The sequence below is a fragment of the Sminthopsis crassicaudata genome, chromosome 4, assembly GCF_048593235.1.
Source record: "Sminthopsis crassicaudata isolate SCR6 chromosome 4, ASM4859323v1, whole genome shotgun sequence".
Classification (NCBI taxonomy): domain Eukaryota; kingdom Metazoa; phylum Chordata; class Mammalia; order Dasyuromorphia; family Dasyuridae; genus Sminthopsis; species Sminthopsis crassicaudata.
In genome coordinates, this window is record NC_133620.1 from 3,459,079 (window position 1) to 3,481,009 (window position 21,931).

The following is a 21,931-nucleotide window of genomic DNA, read 5'->3' on the forward strand; positions in this document are numbered from 1 at the left end:
TCGGTACTTGACAATTCTCTAGTTCCGGCCTTTACTGGGAGTTTTGCTTGTGAATTCCTGGGGAAGAGCAAGTTCATTGGTTGAAGTAATTTTTCCCAGAAGCCCTTGCATTATCCCATGCCCATTCTCTGGGAGGATAAAAGAGGGAAGTCACTACTCTGGACCAGAGTTGATGGCAACTGTCTGGAGACAATGGTTCTCTACTGGAAGAAGAATTTGTCCGAGAGATTTGAGTTAACACAGCAGATCTCCCCCCAGAGAGCGATCGGCAGCTTCTGGAGACAACAGCACGTTACAACTATGGATAGTACCTGGATCTGGAGGCAGAAAGACTCATCGTCATGAATTTAAATCTTACCTCAGACACTAACTATATGATTCTCATGAAGTCATTTCATCCTGTTTGCCTCAATTTCCTAATCTGTAAAATGAGTGAGAAGTGAAAATGGCGAGCTCTTCCAGGATCTTTGCCAAGAAATTCCTACATGACATTCCAAAATCAGATGTAACTGAACGGATTGAACAACAACAAAATCACAGTAGATTCTTACAGATTGACAGCAAAAGTTTATAACCAAACTATGATTTGGAGGCATCCTGAATCATTTGATCATCAGTATAACCCAATGAGTTGTGCTCAGCTAATCCCCGTTTTACAAAAGACACTAATATGGTCTAGCCTCCAGTTCTCTCATTACCGTGCCTTGCTTGTTCCCAAGATGCCCCAGAACTACCACTTTGCTCATTTAGGAGATATCAATTGTCGGTTTCCCAGTGACTTCTCATCATTCCAGTTCAGTCTCATGGGCTTCAATTACTAACAAGGTTAAGACAGTCATACGTTCAGCTCCATTGTCGACATCCCCCAGATCTGCCTCCTCCTGCCTTGTTTACAAGAATTGGAGCATGCTCTCTTGCTTTTTCCCCTAGAAGGCTTAATAATAGTCAGAAAGTAGAGATAAAGTCTGCTAAGTCAATCAACATTCTCTTTTCTTAACCTATCTTTTATCAAGGAAAAAAAAACCATTCCCCTCCCCTCTGCACAGTCTGAGATGAAACAGAGTGATTTTTGTGAGGGGACTTTCTCTACCTAACCAGCAACGCACCTCCCTGAGGGAATCATTTATTTTCTCACCCAAGAGCCTCCAGATTTCTCAGATTATCAGACAAAGGATGAAAAGCTTCAGAACAAAGTCATTGCTCTTCTCTCACTCCAATGGCACCTCATCTTTCTGCTCTGATTGTTGATAAACACAGGGTGGGTCCTTTTACTCATGTTCCTTTGGTCTTCCCTTACCTTCCCCTTGGGGAGGGGACTGTGTCGTTCTTACAGGTAGCATCTAGACCTGTCCACAGCTCAGCCCTGAACTCTGCCGGGTATCCTGAGGTCTGGAGTAGAAAACAGGAAGACAGGAGCAGAAATCTTAGGATAGAAAACAAAGATGGGATTTTGGAGACATTGTGGTGAGATCATATTCCCAAATAATCAACCAATAATCATCTACGAATCCTTACTATGTGCTGCTGCTAGTGATCCCCATGGAGGGATGAGAAGAGAGTTTATAATCTGATTCAGGGATTCCTCCAATTCTTCCCAGAAGGGAAGAGAATAAGCATTTATGTGATACCTACTACTGGGTTAAGCCCTTTATTCATATTATTTCATCTGCTCTTCAAAGCTTTGGGAGGTAGGGTTGTTATTGTCCCTATAAATGGAGGCTAAATGGGGTAACCCAAGGTCACACACCAGAAAGTACCTGAGGCTGGATTTGAACTTAGGTTGTGATTTCAGGGCAAGCGATCTAGCCACTAAAAAGCCATTTTAAGGCATTTCTCTCTGGGATCTACTTCCATGTTCTCCCATGGGTACTTTCTCCTCCTACCCCTTGCTTGTCAAATGCCTTTTTTGTGTTGTCCACCATTAGAATATAAGTTCCTTGAAGGCCAAGATAATCATTTTCTTTGTGCTTATATTTATATTCAAGAACTTAACACAATGTCCTACTACTAGGTGATAAATGCTTTCTAAAAGTCACCTTATCCATGGCTTCACTTTACAGATGAAGAAACTGAACACAACATTGAAGTTACCTACCCAAGAATACACAACAGTGATGCACTATTGGTGCTCCCTCTGTACTCCGGGGTGCTCTGCTATGAATGTCTCCTCTATTGTAAGGTGTTGAGCCCAGTGATGAACTATTGGTGCTCCCTTTGTACTCTGGGGTGCTCTGCTATGGATGTCTCCTCTATATTGTGAGGTGTTGAGCCCAGTGATGAACTATTGGTGCTCCCTTTGTACTCTGGAGTGCTCTGCTATGGATGCCTCCTCTATGTTGTGAGGTGTTGAGCCCAGTGATGCATTATTGGTGTTCCCTTTGTACTCTGGAGTGCTCTGCTATGGATGTCTCCTCTATTGTAAGGTGTTGAGCCCAGTGATGAACTATTGGTGCTCCCTTTGTACTCTGGAGTGCTCTGCTATGGAGGCCTCCTCTATGTTGTGAGGTGTTTAGTCCATTGATACCCTGTTAATGCACCACTGATGCACCATTGACACCCTATTGCACGCTGAAGTGCTCTATCCCAGATGCCTCCTCTCAAACAGTTACTAATTCAGTTCTAAGATGCTGATGGCAAGGAGGGCTAAAGAATTAAAATCCCAATTCTGACTTTGATGGGCACATTGAACCTGCCCTGTACACAAGCTGCCATAGGATAAACAAGCTTAATTGTCCTTTCCCATCAAGCAATTCTGTCTAGAAAGAAACCTGAGGAAAACTTCTTGTAGAGCAACCTTCCCTCAAGAGGTTACCAGAGGAATACCCGCCATAGATTCTGCCCTGGAAAATAAGCCTTTTTCCCCTCCCATGAAGCACAAAATTCATTAAAAACCAGTTTTGAACTTCACCATCACTGCATTTGGGCAATAATTATGTTGTACCTGAATTCTAGTCGAAGGACAATTTGAGAACAGATTCATGGAGAAGGAGAAGGGCTGCTGGCTGAGGGACTGTCCATCATTCACATTCTGAGGCAGGGATCACCAGAGACAAATAGCCTCAGTGACCCGACTGAAGAGGAACGTTTCCCGCTCACTCCTGTAACCACAGGCATTTGAGGGCCAAGGAGTCGCTGCCCAGAGAGCATGATTAAGCCCTGGAGGGTGATTCTATGACTCAGGAGGAAGCACAGAGAACCTCAAACTCATACCAGAAATCAGGTGGGGAGCAGTCTCCCTGCCTCCTACCGCTTCCTTCTCTGCTCTAAACTCTCTCCATGTAGATTCTATTCACTGTGGCCTTTGAAACTCAGACCTGTTTGGAATCTCCTTGTTCCATCTATAGCCACAGGGTACGGCCCATGCCCCCTCTGAATTTATTGCTTAGGGTCAACACTGCTTTATTCCAGAGAACCTTAACCCAAGGCAGCTGCTTGGCATCTGATCTAGGAATGAATAAGGACATAGGTGGTGAGCAAAACCTGACTCAAGGCCATGTGACCCCTGGATAAGACCCCCACCCTCCCCACTTCTCAATTTTGTTTACTTAAAAAAAAACGAAAACAATAGTAGCCTCTACCTCGTTGGGCCATTGTGAGAATAAAAGGAAATAAAGTATAAAGCTTTTAACAATGGGAAAGTGCTCTATAAATCTTAAGGAATCCATAGTCCTGATTTCTTTGGGGATATTCTAGGCAGAATTTGTGTTATAGAGAATTGCTGGAAGAGCTCATCAGAGGTCATTGAATAAAGCTTCTTCATTTTACATCTGAGGAAACTGAGGCCCAGAGAAAAGCGATTTATCCACCATTGCAGAGATAGCAAGTGGCTGAGTTTGGATTTGAATCCATGTTTTCTTTAACTCAAGTATTTCACTTAATCCCTTCTATCAAACTGCCTCTCATCAAGTGCCCTCTGCAGTCCCGCTCCACTCAGCCCTGGCCAGCAATGCTATGACAGTGGGAGAGGAAGAGGGTCTTTTTGCTTTCGTTTGTAAATTTCATGAAGTTGCTTTTTTCTTTTGACATTTTCTTTTGTTTTTCTATTTTCACTCGGATCAACTCCTACCCAAGTGAAGGCGTTTTATTAATATGGATAACAAAAATACATTTGTATTCTATTAGGAAATAGGTCTTAGGCTACATTCTCTGATGAATAACTCAGAAACCATCCTTGTCTTGTATATCCATCCATTCTCAAAAATACAAGTGCTATAGCATCTCAGTCAATGGAAAGGGAGTATACCTGTCCCTCTAAAATGCCATTTCAACATAAGTAAATGTTTCCAATTCCATTTTTAATGGGGGACAGAGCAAGTGGATTGGAACCCCCTTAACCTCCTTCACTTATCAAAAATCCATTCATAGACATAGAAAATATATGTGTGTATGTAGAGGTTTTGATTAAATATCCACCTTCCTTGCTGATACAGTCTCCTCTGATTAAGAAACTCCTTCTGAGACTAAGATCATGAAAACAATTTTCTCTGCCTAATTTCTTTGTCACATACATGCACACACTTCTTTGCGGGGTGGGGGCTGAGGGGACAGCTCTGAAATAATAAACAAGCTGCCAACAGAAGCTCTTTGGGGGCTTTAAGAATACCAATTAACTCAACAGATGGAGGCAGAGTGATCTGGTACTACAGTTTCTAATTAAAGCCCCTTCCTTTTGCTACAACTCAATTCTTCCATCGCTGAACGTGCTTCCCATGAACAATGGACCGGGGATAATACTCTGAAACTTGAAGGGAAAGGAAAAGTTGTCGGCGAAGAACGCCAAGGAAGCATCCCCTCTCACCCTGTCACTGCCAAGGGGATCGTGGCTCACCCACATTACCCCTCCCTGATCTGCATGCCCAGGGTTCCAAGGACAGCCTCCATTTTGGTTCTCCTTGCTTTGAATCCTACCATTGTGAAACTGGAAGGGGGGTTAGAGACTTTAGTACAAAGAGCTCACTTTCAGAAGTCAAAAGCCCAGGGCAGGGGCTGGCTACAATGGACCACCAGGTACCCAAGAGTACATAAAGCAGGTTGGATCTGGAGTCTCAAAGAAGTGAGTTCAGATTTTGTCTCAAACACTTGTTCTGTGACTCTAGGAAAGTTATTTCATCTCTGACTCAGTTTACTCACCTGTAAAGTGATAACCATTGTACCTGCCTCTCAGGGTTGTTGGTTTTAAATGAGACAATGCTAGTAAAGCGCTTTGAAAACCTAAAGTGCAACATAAATATTATTGCCATTATTATTCTTGCCCAAGCCCACAATAGTTGGAATCTGAAAGCCTTTGTCCAGATAAAGCAGATAAAGTCCCGTCCTTTCCACAACCCGTAGATGCTGGAGTGTGCTTTTGTCAGGAGCACAAGTGTTTGTTCCAGGTCTTCTCTCTGGACCTCAGTCACTTATCGTACAATGAGAAGATGGGAGCATGGGGTATGGAGGAGGCTGGGATAGCCGCTGCCCGGCCATCTGAGATGTGTGCTTTACTGGGAAACAACACGGACGACAGACACAGACACATATGTATGGGTGGACATATGTATGTATAGTATATGTATACATGTATGTGCATATGTGTGTGCGTGTGTATGTACATGTGTGTATCTATACTTCCAAACATTGTATAGAGAACATCTCCTTTGAGCCCTACCACAACCCCTTGGGGTAGAAATTACAAACATCATTGAGCCCCATTTATAGACAGGGACAATTGGGCCTGGGGCCAAGAATTGCCCTGGATCACCAGAGTAAAGCTAATGAGGGTTAGCGTCAGAGATGGCCTCCTGAAAGTTAATAAAGCTGCACCAGGGGCAGGTCGGACAATTCAGGGTCCCTTCCTCTCTGCTCACTGGCTCTCAGTCCTTCCTTCTCCTCATTTGGGGACAAGGATGCCTTTGGATACTCTATGGTCAGACATGGATGGGTAGCCCCTAGCAGAGCCTCTCCCTGCCTGGAGCTCCAGGAAAGGCTGCCCGTGCACATGCAGGGATTTTATCAAAAAGGCCATTTCTCCATCCCGTGTCCCTTTCTGAAGGGCCTTTTTAACTCAAGCAGCCATGAGTACCACAGGTGTCACCCTGTTGTAGACCTTGGAGACTTAAAGGCAGGGTCATCGCTCCTTGTCCTCCAGGAGCCTGCACCCTGCCAGGGAGAAGCAACATGTACTTGAGTAAATAAAGAGAAGGAGCAAATTCATTTCTTTGAAGAGTGTTGAACCTTCCTTCTCTTCCCTTCATGTGTAAATACTTATTAACTAACTTTTGCTTGAATGGTGGAGGGATTCTTTGTGGAGGGATTCTTGAGGATGCTTTGTGGAGGGATGCTTTGTGGAGAGATTCTTGTGGAGGGATGCTTGGAGGGATGCTTGTGGATGCTTTGTGGAGGGATGCTTTGTGGAGAGATTCTTGTGGAGGGATGCTTGGAGGGATGCATTGTGTAGGGATGCTTATGGAAGGATGCTTGTGCAGGGATGCTTGTGGAGGGATGCTTGGAGGGATTCTTGTGTAGGGATGCTTATGGAAGGATGCTTGTGCAGGGATGCTTGTGGAGGGATGCTTGTGGAGGGATGCTTGTGGAGGGATGCTTGGAGGGATTCTTGTGTAGGGATGCTTATGGAAGGATGCTTGTGGAGGGATGCTTTGTGGAGGGATTCTTGTGGAGGGATGCTTGGAGGGATTCTTGTGGAGGAATGCATTGTGGAGGGATGTTTTATGGAGTGTCTCCACAGCTGATGAGATGCTTGGAAAGGAGAAGAGGGTGAGCATCATCTATCTGTGGTATGGGCAGCAGCCTGGGAAGGTGAAACAGGTGCTTGTCTTAAAATGAGAAGTCTGGCCGGAAGGGTAAATCCCAGCCCTTAGCACTGCATCTGATCAGAAGGCTCAAGCTGAAATGGGGTGGGCTGATAAATGTTTAATAATTGTTTTCCCAAAATTACATGACCGATTTTAAAATTTAATATGAATTATTGCCATTGTCCCCTTAACTTTCTTAAGTAAACAATCAACAAAATAATAAATCAAGCTCTAGTTTGTAGCAGTTATTGATTTCCAAGCTTCCAATACAATTGGCTCTTGCAGTCTCAAGCATAGCCCTGGGCTGAAGCTATTTGTTGAAGCCACTTCTCCAAAGCCTGACAAAAGTTATAAAAGGAGAGGTTTACTCACTCCCTAACTTTCCTCCCATAACAGACACTCGAAAATACTCTCATGATTTTTGTTTTGCTTAGAAATTGACGGAATCCTCATTTTTTCTGCTTTGTTTTTGTTTTGTTTTTTTTGTTTTTTTTTTTTTGTTTGTTTGTTTGTTTGTTTTTCAGAAACAGGTTAGCTAGAGATGAAGAAAACCCTTTGTCAGAAGGTTGGGAATCTTCAAACCTGAGGGTGGTGAGCTCTGGTGACTAAGCTACTGTCTCTCTGACCTCCATAAAGGAGCGAGGAAGGGGACTCAGGAACTTGAGAAACGCTGAATCCCCCCAAGCTTCAAAAACTAAATTCTGAAACTGAGATTTTTCTCCAACAAAGTCCAATTTTTCAGAGTGTAATAACATAGCTGAGTTAAACAGGGCAGCTCTGGGGGAACAGGGATGGATTTAGAGTCAGAAGTCCTAAGTTCAAATCCTGGTCTAGATACTTGTGTATTTGTGTGTGTGTGTGTGTACAGTGTGTTTGTGTGTGTGTGTGTGTGTGTGTGTGTGTGTGTACAGTGTGTTTGTGTGTGTGTGTGTATATGGGTATGCACACACGTGTGTGTATTTGTGCTCTGGTTTTAGCTGCACTGACTGGGGCTAGGCCAGTCCAAGTTGCTGTCCTGAGGTGCTACAGACACAGCTGGGGCCACACGAGGAATCAGAGTGACCACTAGCCCCCAGCCCCAGCCCAATACCTTGTTCCAGTCCAGTGGCACAGCCTGTCGATACCCTGGGGGCCTTGGCTGAAGCTGCACCCAGATTTCTCCCTTGGGGCAGGGGACGCTTTTTCCATCACTCCAAGGAAATTTCCTAGCTGTCTTTGGGGGCTTGGTCTCGTTCTCCTCTGGGCTGTTTCTGCTTTGCCTTTTTGCTATTCTGCTAAATGCTTTGCTCCTGCTGGCTGGCTCATGCTCTAAATATGAGCCGAATTTCATGCTCCTCAGTGCAGGGAGGAAGCATGCTGAACCCCAAGAAGAGCTGGGCTCCCCGCAGTCATCATCCCCTCCATCCCAATGTGTTTGTAAGACTTTGAGAAGATTGGGAACATTGCACACACCTGGGTCTTCAAGGTACCTCTAGGAGGGGTGGGGGTGGACAGAGAATCATCTCAGGCTAAAGGGGCCTCGGAGACCACCCAAGTACCAAAGGACACTTTCTGCAACATCACCAGCCAGTCACCACAGATATCTTCTCATCTCAGGGAAGATGCTGGAGAGCAGAGGGAATCGCTCCCACCTCGACTGCATCCCAAGAAAGGGATCCATGAGCTACTGGATGGCACAGGATTGATTCAGCCTGGACTTTGGCTCACTCCTGCACCCGTCAGCAATGGCTGTGCCAATATTCAAACTGCTTTCCTCCCTCTCTTTCCCTAAATGCTGCCGGAGAAGGGAAACTTGCTCTTTATATTAAAACAAACATTTAACCAATATATATATATTTGGTCAGCATGGCCCAACACTTCTACATAACTGCATCCCCAGCCCAGAGAGCCGTTCCTCATGAGGAGGAGCCCAAAGAAGGAAGAAAAGGTCAGCAGAGCTTGCCAACACATTCCTATAAATAGGACGTCAGAGTCAGACCCACAATCCCCACCTCAGGGAAAAGGGCTGCTTCTCACTTCTTTTCTCTGGGGACAAATGTAATGCTCCTAATTTCCTAATTGTTCTGAGGATTTGGCTTATTTCCATTTCTCTCTCCATAATCATTATCATTATTGTTTTCTTCACTTTGCTTACCTCAGTTGAGTTAGTGCAGGTCTTCCTTTGTCTCTATGAATTTATAAAATTCATCAGTTCTCGCATCAGAGAAACTTCCCATTTCTTTCTTGCATCTCAAGCCATTTCCTGATTAATAGACATCTGTTGGGAGCCCCCTTGGCTGCTTCTTAGAGCATTGCCACTTACAGTTTGGTATAAGAGGTGCCATTCTCAGCCCAGCTCCAATTCTTTCCACTCCAGACCCCTCGCGAAGGACCCAGAGTCCAGACAGTCAGTTAAGGAGACAGTGCATACACAGAGTGGACTGGGGAGAGCCTTGGGAGAAGGCGCTAACGTGAAGGCAAATAGGGAGAGAGAGAAATGAGTCTGCTGGGAAAAGCTGTTGATGTCAAATGTCTCTGCCAGGCAATGCGTATGTGTCTGTGAGATCCCCCTATATGTAGGTGACTCCAATATTTCATTCTTCTGTGTGTATGTATGTATTAATGTATGTAGGTGCATACACAGAGACACACAGACACAGAGACACACAGACACAGTGAGTGAGAGAGAGAAACTTAAATAGTCATAAGTTTTAGTGATTTTTTTTAGGGTAGAAGGTGGGAGTCTTGTACACTGACAATATATTCTCCATATAAATAAAATCATTCATTTTCCACGGCTTCAAATCACTTTAATATTGATAATATATCATTCCATGAAGAAATCTGCCTTCAAAGAAGCCATTGATATTTTGTGGAATATTAAAATTTAAGATAATAATAATTACTATATTACTATATTATATATACTAATATAATATATTATTATAATTATTACTATATTAGCCAACAGGGCTTACCATGTGTCAAGCCCTATACTGTTTTATAGTAATATCTCATTTGATCCTCCCAGCTATACCAAAAGATAGGTGTTATTATTATCCCCATTCTACAGATGAGGAAAGTTTAGTAGATCTCCTCAGGTCACAGAATTAGTAACAGTCTGAGGCTGGATCTGAACTCAGATGTTCCTGATTCCAGCTTAAGCTCTGTGTTTTTTTTCTGCTACTTAGATTCTTGGACACTAGTTTCCAAGGCTTGAGGACTGAAGAGAGAACGGGAGAGTAGAGCTGTTGGGTACAAATTAATGCTCATCTGAGTGATGCTGCTGCTGCTGTTTAGCAGAAGGAAGAAGATAAATTGGCCAGGATCCCCAGAGAAAGGAGCAAGGAAAGAGACCTCTGGGACAGAGGAGGCTAGATCACACTGAATGTTAAGGGCCAGAAGCCCCCTGGCCAACAAAGGAAGCCATCCACAGGGAGGCGGGATCATCTGGTCATACCTTAGAGCTGGAAGAGAATATTTGAATCTGATCCTTCATTTCATAGGAGAAGAGCCTGAGTTTTTTATTAATATATGTTAATGTAATTATATTTTTATAATTATAGAAAGGTTAGCTCATATCTAATAACTGTCCAAAGTCGAATTTAGACTCAGGTTTTCCTACCTCAGAACGAGGTCCTCCCTTCCCACCAGCACCACCTGCTGATGCTGAGATTACATCCTGCCAGGTAAGAATGGAGACAGAAGGGAAAATAGGAAGGAGGCTGCACACTTGGGGAAAATGGCAAGAGCTTGTGGACAGTGAAGAACTGGGGAAGAAGAAACTAAACTGATTCTGGAGCAGGAGCATTCATGGGTACGTACATTCAGTTCCTAATAATTTGAGATTAGATTTTCCTCATTTCCCAAAATGCTTTTCTCATCAATTTATTTCCTGTTTCCTAATCCAGTTTTCTTTCTCCACAAAGCTTCCCCTTCTCACATCTTCAGATTTCTTTGATTTTCCCCAGTTGACATTTCCCATTGCTTAGGACAACGAGAGCTTTGCCCCAGCTGTTTAGATGGTGGCAGGTGGATGCTATGGCCTCCCCTTCCCTATCAGGGAAACAATGTTCTGAGAATCTTTCTCTTTTGTTCTCTCTAGCTTTTAGCCCAGGAAAATGTTTGAATTGAATTGATAAATATGCTGTTCCATCTTCCTATAAATATAGTAAACCTTGAAGGAAATTTTTAAAAACCATGGGAAGGACCACCATCTGAGCAGTCTTTGTAAATCTTGTAATCTTGTAGTGATTAGGGTGTGTGTTTCAAAGCCAGTGTTGAGTTGAGATTTATGAAATGTTAAGATACCCCTCAATAATTTTATACTTTTGAAATCTATGGGAGTAATAAATCAATGTTTGAAATTAATCTTGAAAATGAATGAAATTTTGTAGGGAAGAAATGATCAGTTTTATACTTTTTAACAAGAAAAAAATGACTCAAATATTTCATTCCTCTGGTTTTCTATTTTTATTCTCCTTTTTCCAGGTCCTTGGCTCAGTATGCTATTTGTCATTTATTAAGTCAGAAGTGTACTCTGGTTTCCAATTATACATGTGGCCCCATTTAAATGTTAGTGATGTGTTAATTACCAAAATTGATTAATGACAATGAAATGGTACCATTTCCTAATCATTTCTCTAAGTTTCCTAATTATTCCTCTAAGTTTCCTTAAGTGCATTAGGTTGATGAATCTCTTGTAGCAATCAGCTTCACCTCAAACACCGGGTGCTTGAGAAAACTTTTAAAAGTCCTAAGAGTACAATGAAGAGTAGATGAATTCTTCTCCCTGTCTAAATTTCCTTAGCAACGTCAACATCAGCACCAACGTAGCAGAGACCAATAATCAATCAATACTCACAAAACAGGGGGGGGGAGCTCAGACAGCCGATGGTGAATGTTGGGTGTGAGCATTTACTCATCAGAAAATACCTCCCACAGGAAAGCACTTACCCCCGGAGGCCACAGATTCTCACCCCCAAAACGAGGCAACAGGCCCCATGATCGCCAAAGGCCCCATGTCTCTCTTGGTTTTATGATGCATCGGACTGTGATCTTCATTAATTACAGAGACTTTTAATATGATCCCTTCCACAAGGCTCATTTCTCTGTCCACCACAGCATCTCCCTCACTGTGTCTTTGTGTGGTCATCTACTGTATCTCTAGCCATCACCAGCCATCTTGCCGCCATTTTGCCACTGGCCAGCGGGACTCTAGAAAAGTAAGACAGACACTGGTCTTTGTGCATTCACTTAAATCCAATTTTCTCATGAATCAGTCAAAAGATAGAATCTAAGCTCTCTTGGAAGGCAGATGTTCTTAAGTTGTTATTATTATTATTATTATTATTATTATTATTATTATTATTATTATTATTATTATTATTATTATTATTTTGCAATCAATAATGCCCGGGCCACTCCCCAGTATGCAGTAGGTGCTTCATAAATGATTGCAGGTCTGAGAGGAGGAGGTAACTTGTGTGCTCCTAGTGGTATGTCTCCTTCAACTGAAGCACCTCTGGGGACTTTGAGTCTTGAGTCTACGCTTCCTCCTGGATGTCCTTCCAGACTCAGCTCAAGCTCCCCCTCTGCAAGGGCCTTTGAGGACCTTCCGCTGTGGGGGAGATGTTTGCACACTCAAGTGCACAGAGATAATTTCATCTCCCCCAGTGGACTGGGAGCTCCTTAAATGCTATTTTTGCCTTACCTTGTACTCTCTGCATTTACTGACTAGAACTTAGGGCTTTGAAAAATGTTTGCTGACTGAATGATAAAAAGGGATTCCCTGGAATATCAAAAGGTTAACTTGATAGAAATCAAAAGTACAATTTCCTTCCAAGGGGAGCTTAGAACTATTTCCCCTTTTCATGTATTTAAAAAATAGATTGGATTTCTTTTGGGGGAGGATGGGGGAGAAGTTGATGGGGAAAAGGATTCCTTTGAGTACTCGGCTTATTCTGAATTTTCTATGGGGAGAAATTAAGGCTGGCTCGTTCATAAGGATTGCTACCTGGAATATCTGACACATATTTCTGGAAATCTAGATGTGAGCTAAGTGTAAGATGGGTTTAGAAATTTCCCTGGAATAGTTAGGGAAAACAAAAGAAAAACAAAATAACTAAGCCCTCAAGATTTAAGCTAGTGCAGGGCAGCTCAGTCTCAGGGCTCCTGGGTTACAGGGTAAGACTGGAATGTTTTCTTTCCTCAGTTTGGGAATTCTTTGGGAATTCTTGGCTTTATTCAAGCTCCAATTCAAGTGATAACCTTCCCACTCCCCAAGTTTTCGCCTCTGCTACTTGATAGCACCCCACCCCTCTCCCATATTTTCTTCTGATAGAAAGTACAAGAAATAAGTTTTATTTGTAAATAAAATTGAGAAACTTAATGTTGTGGTTCCGCATCTTTTCTCTGTTTCCTCGACCCCTTGGGTAGTCTTGTGAACACAAAGCATGAATCCCTCTAACAGTCTGCCAAAATCTGAGTGTGGATTTCTGTGTATCTTTTTTCAGAATCATGTTGCAATAAAATGCAAGATTACAAAACTAGCTAATTATTCTGAAATAGCTATCACAACATTTTAAAAATAATAATAACCAAATTCACAGACCCTGGCTGCTGGACAGAAACTAGAATGTCTGGTGAAACAGTGGCTCATAAAATATTGGAGAAATCATTCACCTCTGAGGAGCCCAGCCACACTCTTCTCGGTTCCTGCTTTGGGAAAAATAAAGAACTTTCCTCACCTGAGATTCCTAATACTAACAATGCCCCAGTCTAGCTACCTTGTATTTATAAATGTTGTTTTTAATTCTATTGGTCCAGGTTGTCATCAGCATCAGGAAACATGAGCCTCACCCACAGGAAACAATGTGAAAAAAAAATACAAATTCATGCCCAGAAGGACTCTGTGGTCTTTCTGGTACTTTTGCCCAGCACAGCGCCGGCTCTGAACTCACAACTTGACAAAAATTGTCCCATGTAATTGGAGCCCTGAGTTGAGGCACTTACAGTCTAGGAGCTGGGCCTGGCCCAGAAAACCTCAAGGGGAAGATTTCATTCTATTTGATTTTATTCTTATTTTTTTGGACCAAGGAAGCAAGACTTACAGTTGCGTGGCCCACTTTGGTGTGGAGAGGATGCTGATCCTCAGGCACAGTATATAATTTAGCATAAATTATATACATATATATGTATACATATGTATATGCATATATTATGTATATAATATGTAATATTATAGATGTTATACATACTATATATTAGATATTATATATATATATTTTTAATAATATGAAATAGTGTAATTCTCAGGATGTAAAGACCAGCAGCTGATGGGGAGCTGAAGGATGAGGGCCGGAGCTCCACCCCAAAGGGAGCCCCATCGGAGGGCCAGCTCCCGCCTTCTCTCCCCGGGCTTTTCATTGAGCAGTATTGATAAGGTCTGCCCATTGCATTTCTCCAATCTAAAATAAGGCCTGAGCCATGCAATGATGGCATAAAGGGATGTGACAGAGATGGAGAGCCTTGTGCCGGGCAAGTGAAGGAGTGGAGGCCTTTGAAATTGCCTAATGTAAATCAGGCAGCAGAATTATATAACACAGGCATCCCGCCTTTGCCTCGCAAATAAATTGTAGAACACAAGTCAAATGCTGACTGGGCAGAATGTTGCAAAATCCTGTTTCCCAGAGAAACATGGTATTTAATTATTATTGTGTAAACTCGATAGAGAAAATGGAACTGCTAATGTTTTACATGAGTGAACAGGATGAGTTTCTGGAAGTGATAATAAATATTCTGACTTCTAAAAATGAAGGGACGCCATGGTGACAGCTGAGATTTTCCACTGTGGCTATTTGTCTGTGTCTGTCTGATACCTAGCACAAAGAGAACAGAGACATCCCGAACTCCTACACAAGGGGACACGAGACGCAGGACGGCATTAGTCTGTGGTGGCTGATGAGATTCAGGCTTTCCCTCGTAAAAATAAATACATGAAAGGCAAGTTCAAAGGCTTCCTTTTCATGAACTGGAGTCATCTAGTCTAAGATCCAAGCTATTCATCAGTCTTGCACCACGTTTCAGCACAGCTACAACAAAGGACAGCAATTAAAGGCTTTTGAAGTTTGACTTTGAGAGCTATTTTGAAAGGTTTTAGGATTTTTTTTTTTGGTCCTTTCCTGGAGAAATAATGGGTGACTTGCAATCTCCCATTCTTCAATCCTTCCCAAATGAGCAGCATAATAAGGGAGTGGATTTCCATGCTTAGTTAAAGGTAATTATTCATTGAAGTCTCCAAGAATTAGGATTTTTGTCATGAATTCTTGCCGTGTTTTGCCCTTTAAACATTTCTTCCGTTTAAACATTCAAAGATCATCGGTTGGCTGTGGCTGCTAACTCCAACTCGTTTGGGCAAGGCCACAGAAACCTCGATTTTTTCCCATTGACCATCTGCATGTTTACAAGCGTTCCAACATATTTTAAAGGAGAGGTATAACTTGGCAATCGCAAACTTGCAGATGTACTATATGAAGATTAGGCCTGTAAGAGGATTAAATGTCGATTGAACAGCTAATGTGAGAGAACAGATATAGCCTAGTGTAAAATGAATTTTAATTGCATAAATCTGTGACTTAAATTTTCTCTGCATCTTTTTCATGCCTGGCTCTCTTCTCTAGCATGATTTAAAGACCTCTCACCATGGTTGGCCACTTCTGGGCGTGGGGCCCATCATGACCAAAATACAGGACCCTGTCAGACAAGATGGGGATCCTGGGAAGCCGCAATCCAAATGCCTTTGCTTTTGTGCCTTCCTACGGTCATTGTTGGCGGCTACAGCCTGGCCAGATTGTCATGGACTGAGTGTGGATCGCAACATAGCATTTCACTATTTTTTGTTGTTGTTTTGCTTCTAATTTTTTCCTCATTTTTTCCCTTTTTGGTCTAATTCATCTTGTATGGCCTGATATTTATGGAAATAAGCACAGGATTTGAAGCCTCTTATCTGTTTGTAAGCCTATTTGTAAAAGATGGAACATGCCATTTTCATTTTTTAGGAACACCTCCCAATCGATATAGCGGCTTATTTTTTAAATTCAAACTTTTTTCTTATTTTCAAAATATATACATAGATAGTTTTCAACATTCCCTCTTGCAAAACCTTGTGTTCCAAATTTTTTCTCCCTCCCTTCCCCCACCTCCTCCCCTAAATAGCAAGTAATTCAATATATGTTAAACATGTATAATTATCTCATACGTATTTCCATAAATATCACATCATACAAGATAAATTAGATCAAAAAGGGGAAAAATGAGAAAAAAATGCAGACAAACAACAACAAACAAGAGTGAGAATGCTATATGTTGTGATCCACACTCAGTTCCCATAATCCTCTCTCTGGGTTTAGATGACTCCTCATCACAAGATCATTGGAACTGGCCTGAATCATCTCACTCATGTCATTATTGGAAAGAGCCACATCCATCACAGTTGATCATTGTATAATCTTGCTGTTGCCATGTACAATGATCTCCTGGTCCCGCTCATTTCACTCAGCTTCAGTTCATGTAAGTCTCTCCAGGCCTCTTTGAAATCATCTGTTTCATCATTTCTTATAGAACAAAAATATCCCATAATATTCATATACCATAACTTATTCAGCCATTCTCCTACCGATGGGCATTTTCTCAGTCTCTAGTTTCTTACGCAGTGGCTCTTATAAGTAGTTCCAAATTGGGAAATGTTCTTTCAGCCAAGTAGGCAGATAACAAGACAACTCCTCAGATTGCAGAAGTTCTCCAAAAGAAAATCATAAAAAATTGAATAGCAATCTAGCAATTCAGTAACTATCCAGTCAATTATGATATGGGTTAGGGCAAGAAGAAACAAAGTCATACTTGTCATGTTCTTGATCATCTCTCAATTGTGATCCTTCTCTGGGAGGTCCCAGTCTAGACTGTCTCCTTCCAGACTGCCGTCCCAACTCAATGTCCCAGTCTAGACTGACTTCCGACTCAATGTTGTCTTCTTTTATCCTCGCAGAGAATGGGCTTGTGAGAACTCAGGGGCTTGTGGGAAATACTTCAACCAATAAACTTGCTCCTTTTAAAGGTGTAAACTCCTTTAAATATGTAAACTTCTTTTCAGAAGTCTAAAGGTGTAAACTCCTTTTAAAGGTTTGAACTAAAGGTGTGAATTCTGAGCTAGAGAATTGTTTAGACAACCTGAGTTATCACCTTGTAATCCTAACACATACTGGTAAAATTTTCCTAACCTAAAAGTGCTTACCTTTTAACAGTGGGGATGCTATACAGGATCAAATAATTTAAATTTATTATTATCTTGAGTAGAGGGACAGTATATACAAGTAAAAAGAGCAGGGAAGGTTTTTCATAGGAGACGGCACATGAACATGAAGGGAGTTATACTCAAGAAATCAGTCAACAAGTATTTATTATTGCTGATGTGAATTCAAAAACAAAACAAAACAAAAACAGAAAAAAGAAAGGAAGGAAGGAAAGAAGGAAGGAAAAAAGAAGGAAAGAAGGAAGAGAGAGAGCAAGAGAGAGAAAGAGAGAGAGAGAGAGAAAGAGAGAAAAAGAGAGAAAAAGAAAGCAAGAAAGCAAGAAGACAAGAAAGAAAGCAAGAAAGGAAGGAAAGAAAGAAGAAAGGAAGGAAGGAAGAAAGGAAGGAAGGAAGGAAGAAAGGAAGGAAGGAAGGAAGGAATGAGGGAAGGAAGGAAGGAAGGAAGATATAATTGCTAATAATGATTTTCATTTATTGCAATTTAAATTTTTCAGAGGGCTTAAAGACTTGCGTGATGTCCATCATAACACTGATGTGTTGATATCCATTTCATAGATAAAGAAATTAGGCTGAGAATAAGTGAATTTTTTCTAGGGTCATTCACATAATGTTAAGGACACGATTTGAATTCATATCTGCCTTACTACTACTTTATGTGCTCTGCCACCTATCTTCATTATTGACAAGGAAATTATATTCAAAACTATAATGTAAATGATCAATCCATAGATATACAAAGGGAACATATAAACAGAATAAGAACAAAGTCGTTTGAAAGAAGAGCAGAATTGTTGACAGAATGCCTTTTGTACTTGAGGATCAGTTTAGGCAAAGGCCTGGAAATAGTAGGTGGAATGCTCAGTTCTAGAAATAGTAAGTCGGTCCGTCCTGGGACAAACCCAGGTGTTAGCCAATAAATTTCTTAAGCCGTTCAATCACTCAAGGAACAAGACCATTCTGCCCTTGTCTTCTTGTCCCTAGTGTTTCTGCAGTGCTTCCCACGTAGCAGGAAAATAAATATGTGGTGACTATCTGAAAGCTGAAATTAAAGTCTGTTTTCATAAAAATGTCAAAGGGGGCTTTTTACAAATTGGTCTAAACTGTCAGATACAATGGATAATAACATGATTTGAGATGGAAAGTGTCTTAGAATACTACTAGTTAAATCCTCATACATTATAGATAAAAAAATTAAAATGTACTGAGGAAAAATGATCTGTTCAAGATCACACAGGCATTATGTTATTATAAAATTCTTTGGTGGGTATCTCTTGAATTCTATCAAAAAACTTCCAAAACTTCCAATCCCCCACAATAAATTACAATTCATTAGAAAATAAGTTATTGGGAGCACAAGATATCAGAGGAGGCAGGAACTCATCTGAACTCTTCCAAATTCTCCTCTGAACATGTCTAGAATAATTCCTCAAGTAGCACTTTGTAATATCAGAGGAAATAAAAGGAGGGGCTAAAACTATATTCCAGAAAAATACAACTTGGTTGGCAGAAAACATTTGTCAGGCCGGTGTTACTGGGCTAGGAAGGCCCAGCAGCAGGCCTCGGAGGGGACCCCAGCAGCAGCTTCTGGAGCTCTCAGCCCATAGACAGTAAGGGAGTCAGACAATAATCAGGAACATCAAGGGGAGCCCAGCTGGGGCAGGTGTTACACAGGCAGGTCCTGACAGCTTTGTTTGGGGCTACAGGAGAACATGGCTCTTTCTGAGGAAAGATCAGAGTATAGGCCAGAATAGTGGTGACCAAACCTGGCCCTAGGGTATACCAACCTGTAGAGACCCTCAGAAATAGCTCTGAAAACTTCAGCAGAGCTTAGGAAAGTCACCCCTCCAACGGAGGAGCAGAGCCCCACTTTAATATAAAGGTAAACTTAAAGAAATAGACTGGAAAATGAGCAAGCAACCACAAATAACAAGTGAGAGAGACAGAGGCAGAGACAGAGAGAGAAAAAGAGAGAGACAGAGACACACAGAGAGAAGCAGAGAGAGAAAGAGACAGACAGACAGAGGGAGAAGAGAGAAAACAAAGTAAAAACTTTGAACACAGAAAGTCATTATGGTGACAGGGAAGATCAAGACAAAAATACAGAATACAAAGATATAAAAACAATTAGAAACAGAGACTTTCAAAGGGGACCGAAGTGACATTACTACATTAGAATCGAGTTATCATGCGTCCGCTGTGGCTGATCAGACCACTATGAGCTCGGAGTGCTCGGTCACAGGTCAGACACAAAGAGTCTCTATGAACATTTGAAGCAGCTTCTCTAATTTTGCTCATCTCCCATTTCTGAGCTAATTCCATTCTGGTTTGCTCCTCCAGCCCAGCCCCTTCTCTGAGGACGACACGCCATGCTGGGCACTCCTGTGCCAGTGTCTCCCATGGCATACAAACTCTTCTAAAGTTCTGAAGACAGACCTTGGGAGTGACCTTGTGTTGTTTTTTCTGACCACCTTGTGAGTGTTTGCCCTGTGTGAATTCTCTATAAAATATTTTTGGGGGGCAAGCATCCATTTGGCATTTGGAAAATGTGGCCAACCCCGCAAAGTTTCTCTCTCTGTAGTAGACTTGGAATGCTTGCGTTTAGTTCAAGAAAAGACCTCACTACCTGCTTCCTTATCCTGCCAGGGGATCTTCAGAATCCTCTTATGACAATTCAAATGGAAGGGATTCAGTGTCTCCCATGGAGCTGGTGGACTGTCCCGGTTTCACAAGCATACAGCCATAAGGTCAGCACAACAGCTCTGTCGACCTTCAGTTTGGTGGTCAGACTAATACCTCCTCTTCACTCCCATACTTTCCTTAGGAACTTCCCAAGCACTGAGCCAGCTCTGGGAATGCATGCATCTGCCTTATTATCAATGTGGACATCCCTGGAAAGTAGACTGCCATGGCAAGTGAAGTCATCCACAACATTCAAAGCAACCAGGGGCTCCACATATGGATGGTGTGGGATTGGCTGGTGGAGAACCTATCTTTTCTTGGTGTTCATTTTTAAATCAAAGTAGAGAATCAATCCATAATGTGTTGCATCTCAGCTTCAGAGGTTGCATTAAGTGCATGATCATCTCCAAATAGAAATCACGCACCACAGACCCTTCGCTTTGGTTTTTGGCTTGGAGCCTTTTCAAGATGAAGAATTAACATAGGTGCAGTTGTAGGTGACCTTGATGCAAGGCTCACCATCATTGAAGGCATTTGACAACATTGTGAAAAACATCATGGTACAAAGCATGGGAGCAAGGACACAGCCTTGTTTCACTCTGTTGGTGACTGGAGAGCACGTTAACATCCATCCATTATCCAAAACTCAGGCAAACGTCATCATGAAATGCATGTGCAATTCTGATGACCTTTCCTGGGCAACTAAATTTTGACACAATTTTTCATAAGCCCTCATGGTAGACTGCATCAAAGTCCTTGATCTGTTCTACAAAAGCTGAGTTCTGCTCCTGGCATTTCTCTTGGAGCTTTTGGGCAGCAAGCATTATATTAACTGGTACTCTGTCAAAGAGCAAAAAGCTTCAGGAAGCTGAAGTCATATTGATATGACAGTCTGCTGGGAATACTTTGGAAGTGTTCAGTCCAGCTCTCTAGGATCATTTTCTTATCACTCTTCAAGGTGCCTCATAGGTCTTTGGCTGATAAATGATCTTCAAAGATTCATAAAGGTGCTTTGAATGCTTACTATCAGCATAAAACTGAATTTCATCTGCTTTCTTACTGGGCTAAGAATCTTGTATCTCTCTAAGTATGATTTGTAGTTTACTTTTTTATGGAATTAAATGTCATCTTCTTAGAGCTGGAAGCACTATACTGCTGGTGTACACTAGAGATCTCTTTTTTCCTTTAGCATCTTCTGAATTTCCCAACATTTTTGTCAAACTAATTGATGTTTGCTAGTGTTCTAACCCAAAGCAGCAAATCTCTGAAACACAAAATCTCTGAAAGATGTCCAGTCCTTTTTTGCTCCACTGTCACTGTGTGTTGGCTCAACTTTCCTTCCAAGTTTGCAACTAACTATTAGCATTCAGAAAAGCCACTCTAATCTGTTGACATTAATTCTGGAAATCTTTTTTTTTTCTTCTTTGGGACCACTGCTTTTGTTGAATATGACTATTTAGTTTGTAGAGGATTAGTCTATGATCAGTCCAGCACTCTGCAGCACTCTCACATCCTGTCTGTCTCTTCTTACAATCACAAAATCCATTAAAGGCCAATGTTTGCTACAAGGATCATCTATATGATTTTATTGCTTTTAGGCAAATTAGGCAATGTTGGAATGAGAAGGTCATGAGGTGCACAAGTCTTCAGGAGGAAGTGACCGCTACTATGGCTGTTTCCAACTCCATTCCTCCCAAGTACTCCTGCCATGTCTAGTAGGCTGAGCCTACTCCAGCATTAAAGTCATACAGAATTATAAGCTTGCTCTTTTTTGGCACATTGATAATAAAGGATCTCCAGGTCTTCCCAAAAGTTTTCTTTGATCTCATCAGGATTCATCTTGGTGGGATGATAATGGTGATGTGGGATTTTCGTGTAAGGGGAAATCATATTGCCACAAGCCTTTTTTCACTCCTTTTGCGAGGCACATATGCTTTTACCAGATTAGTTCTGATTTCTATACTAACTTCACAACATTCCCCTTCACAGCTCCGACTTTAATTCTGATTTCTGTAAGCCAGCCTTCTTCATTTCCACCCTTGTTTCACCCAGGGCTGCAACCTGGATGATATGTCCACTGAGTCCTCACACAACAATAGCTGTTTATTTTTCAGATCCATTGTGTAATGTCCTGTTGTATCTCAATTGTAATCCTTCTCTGAGAGGAGGTTTC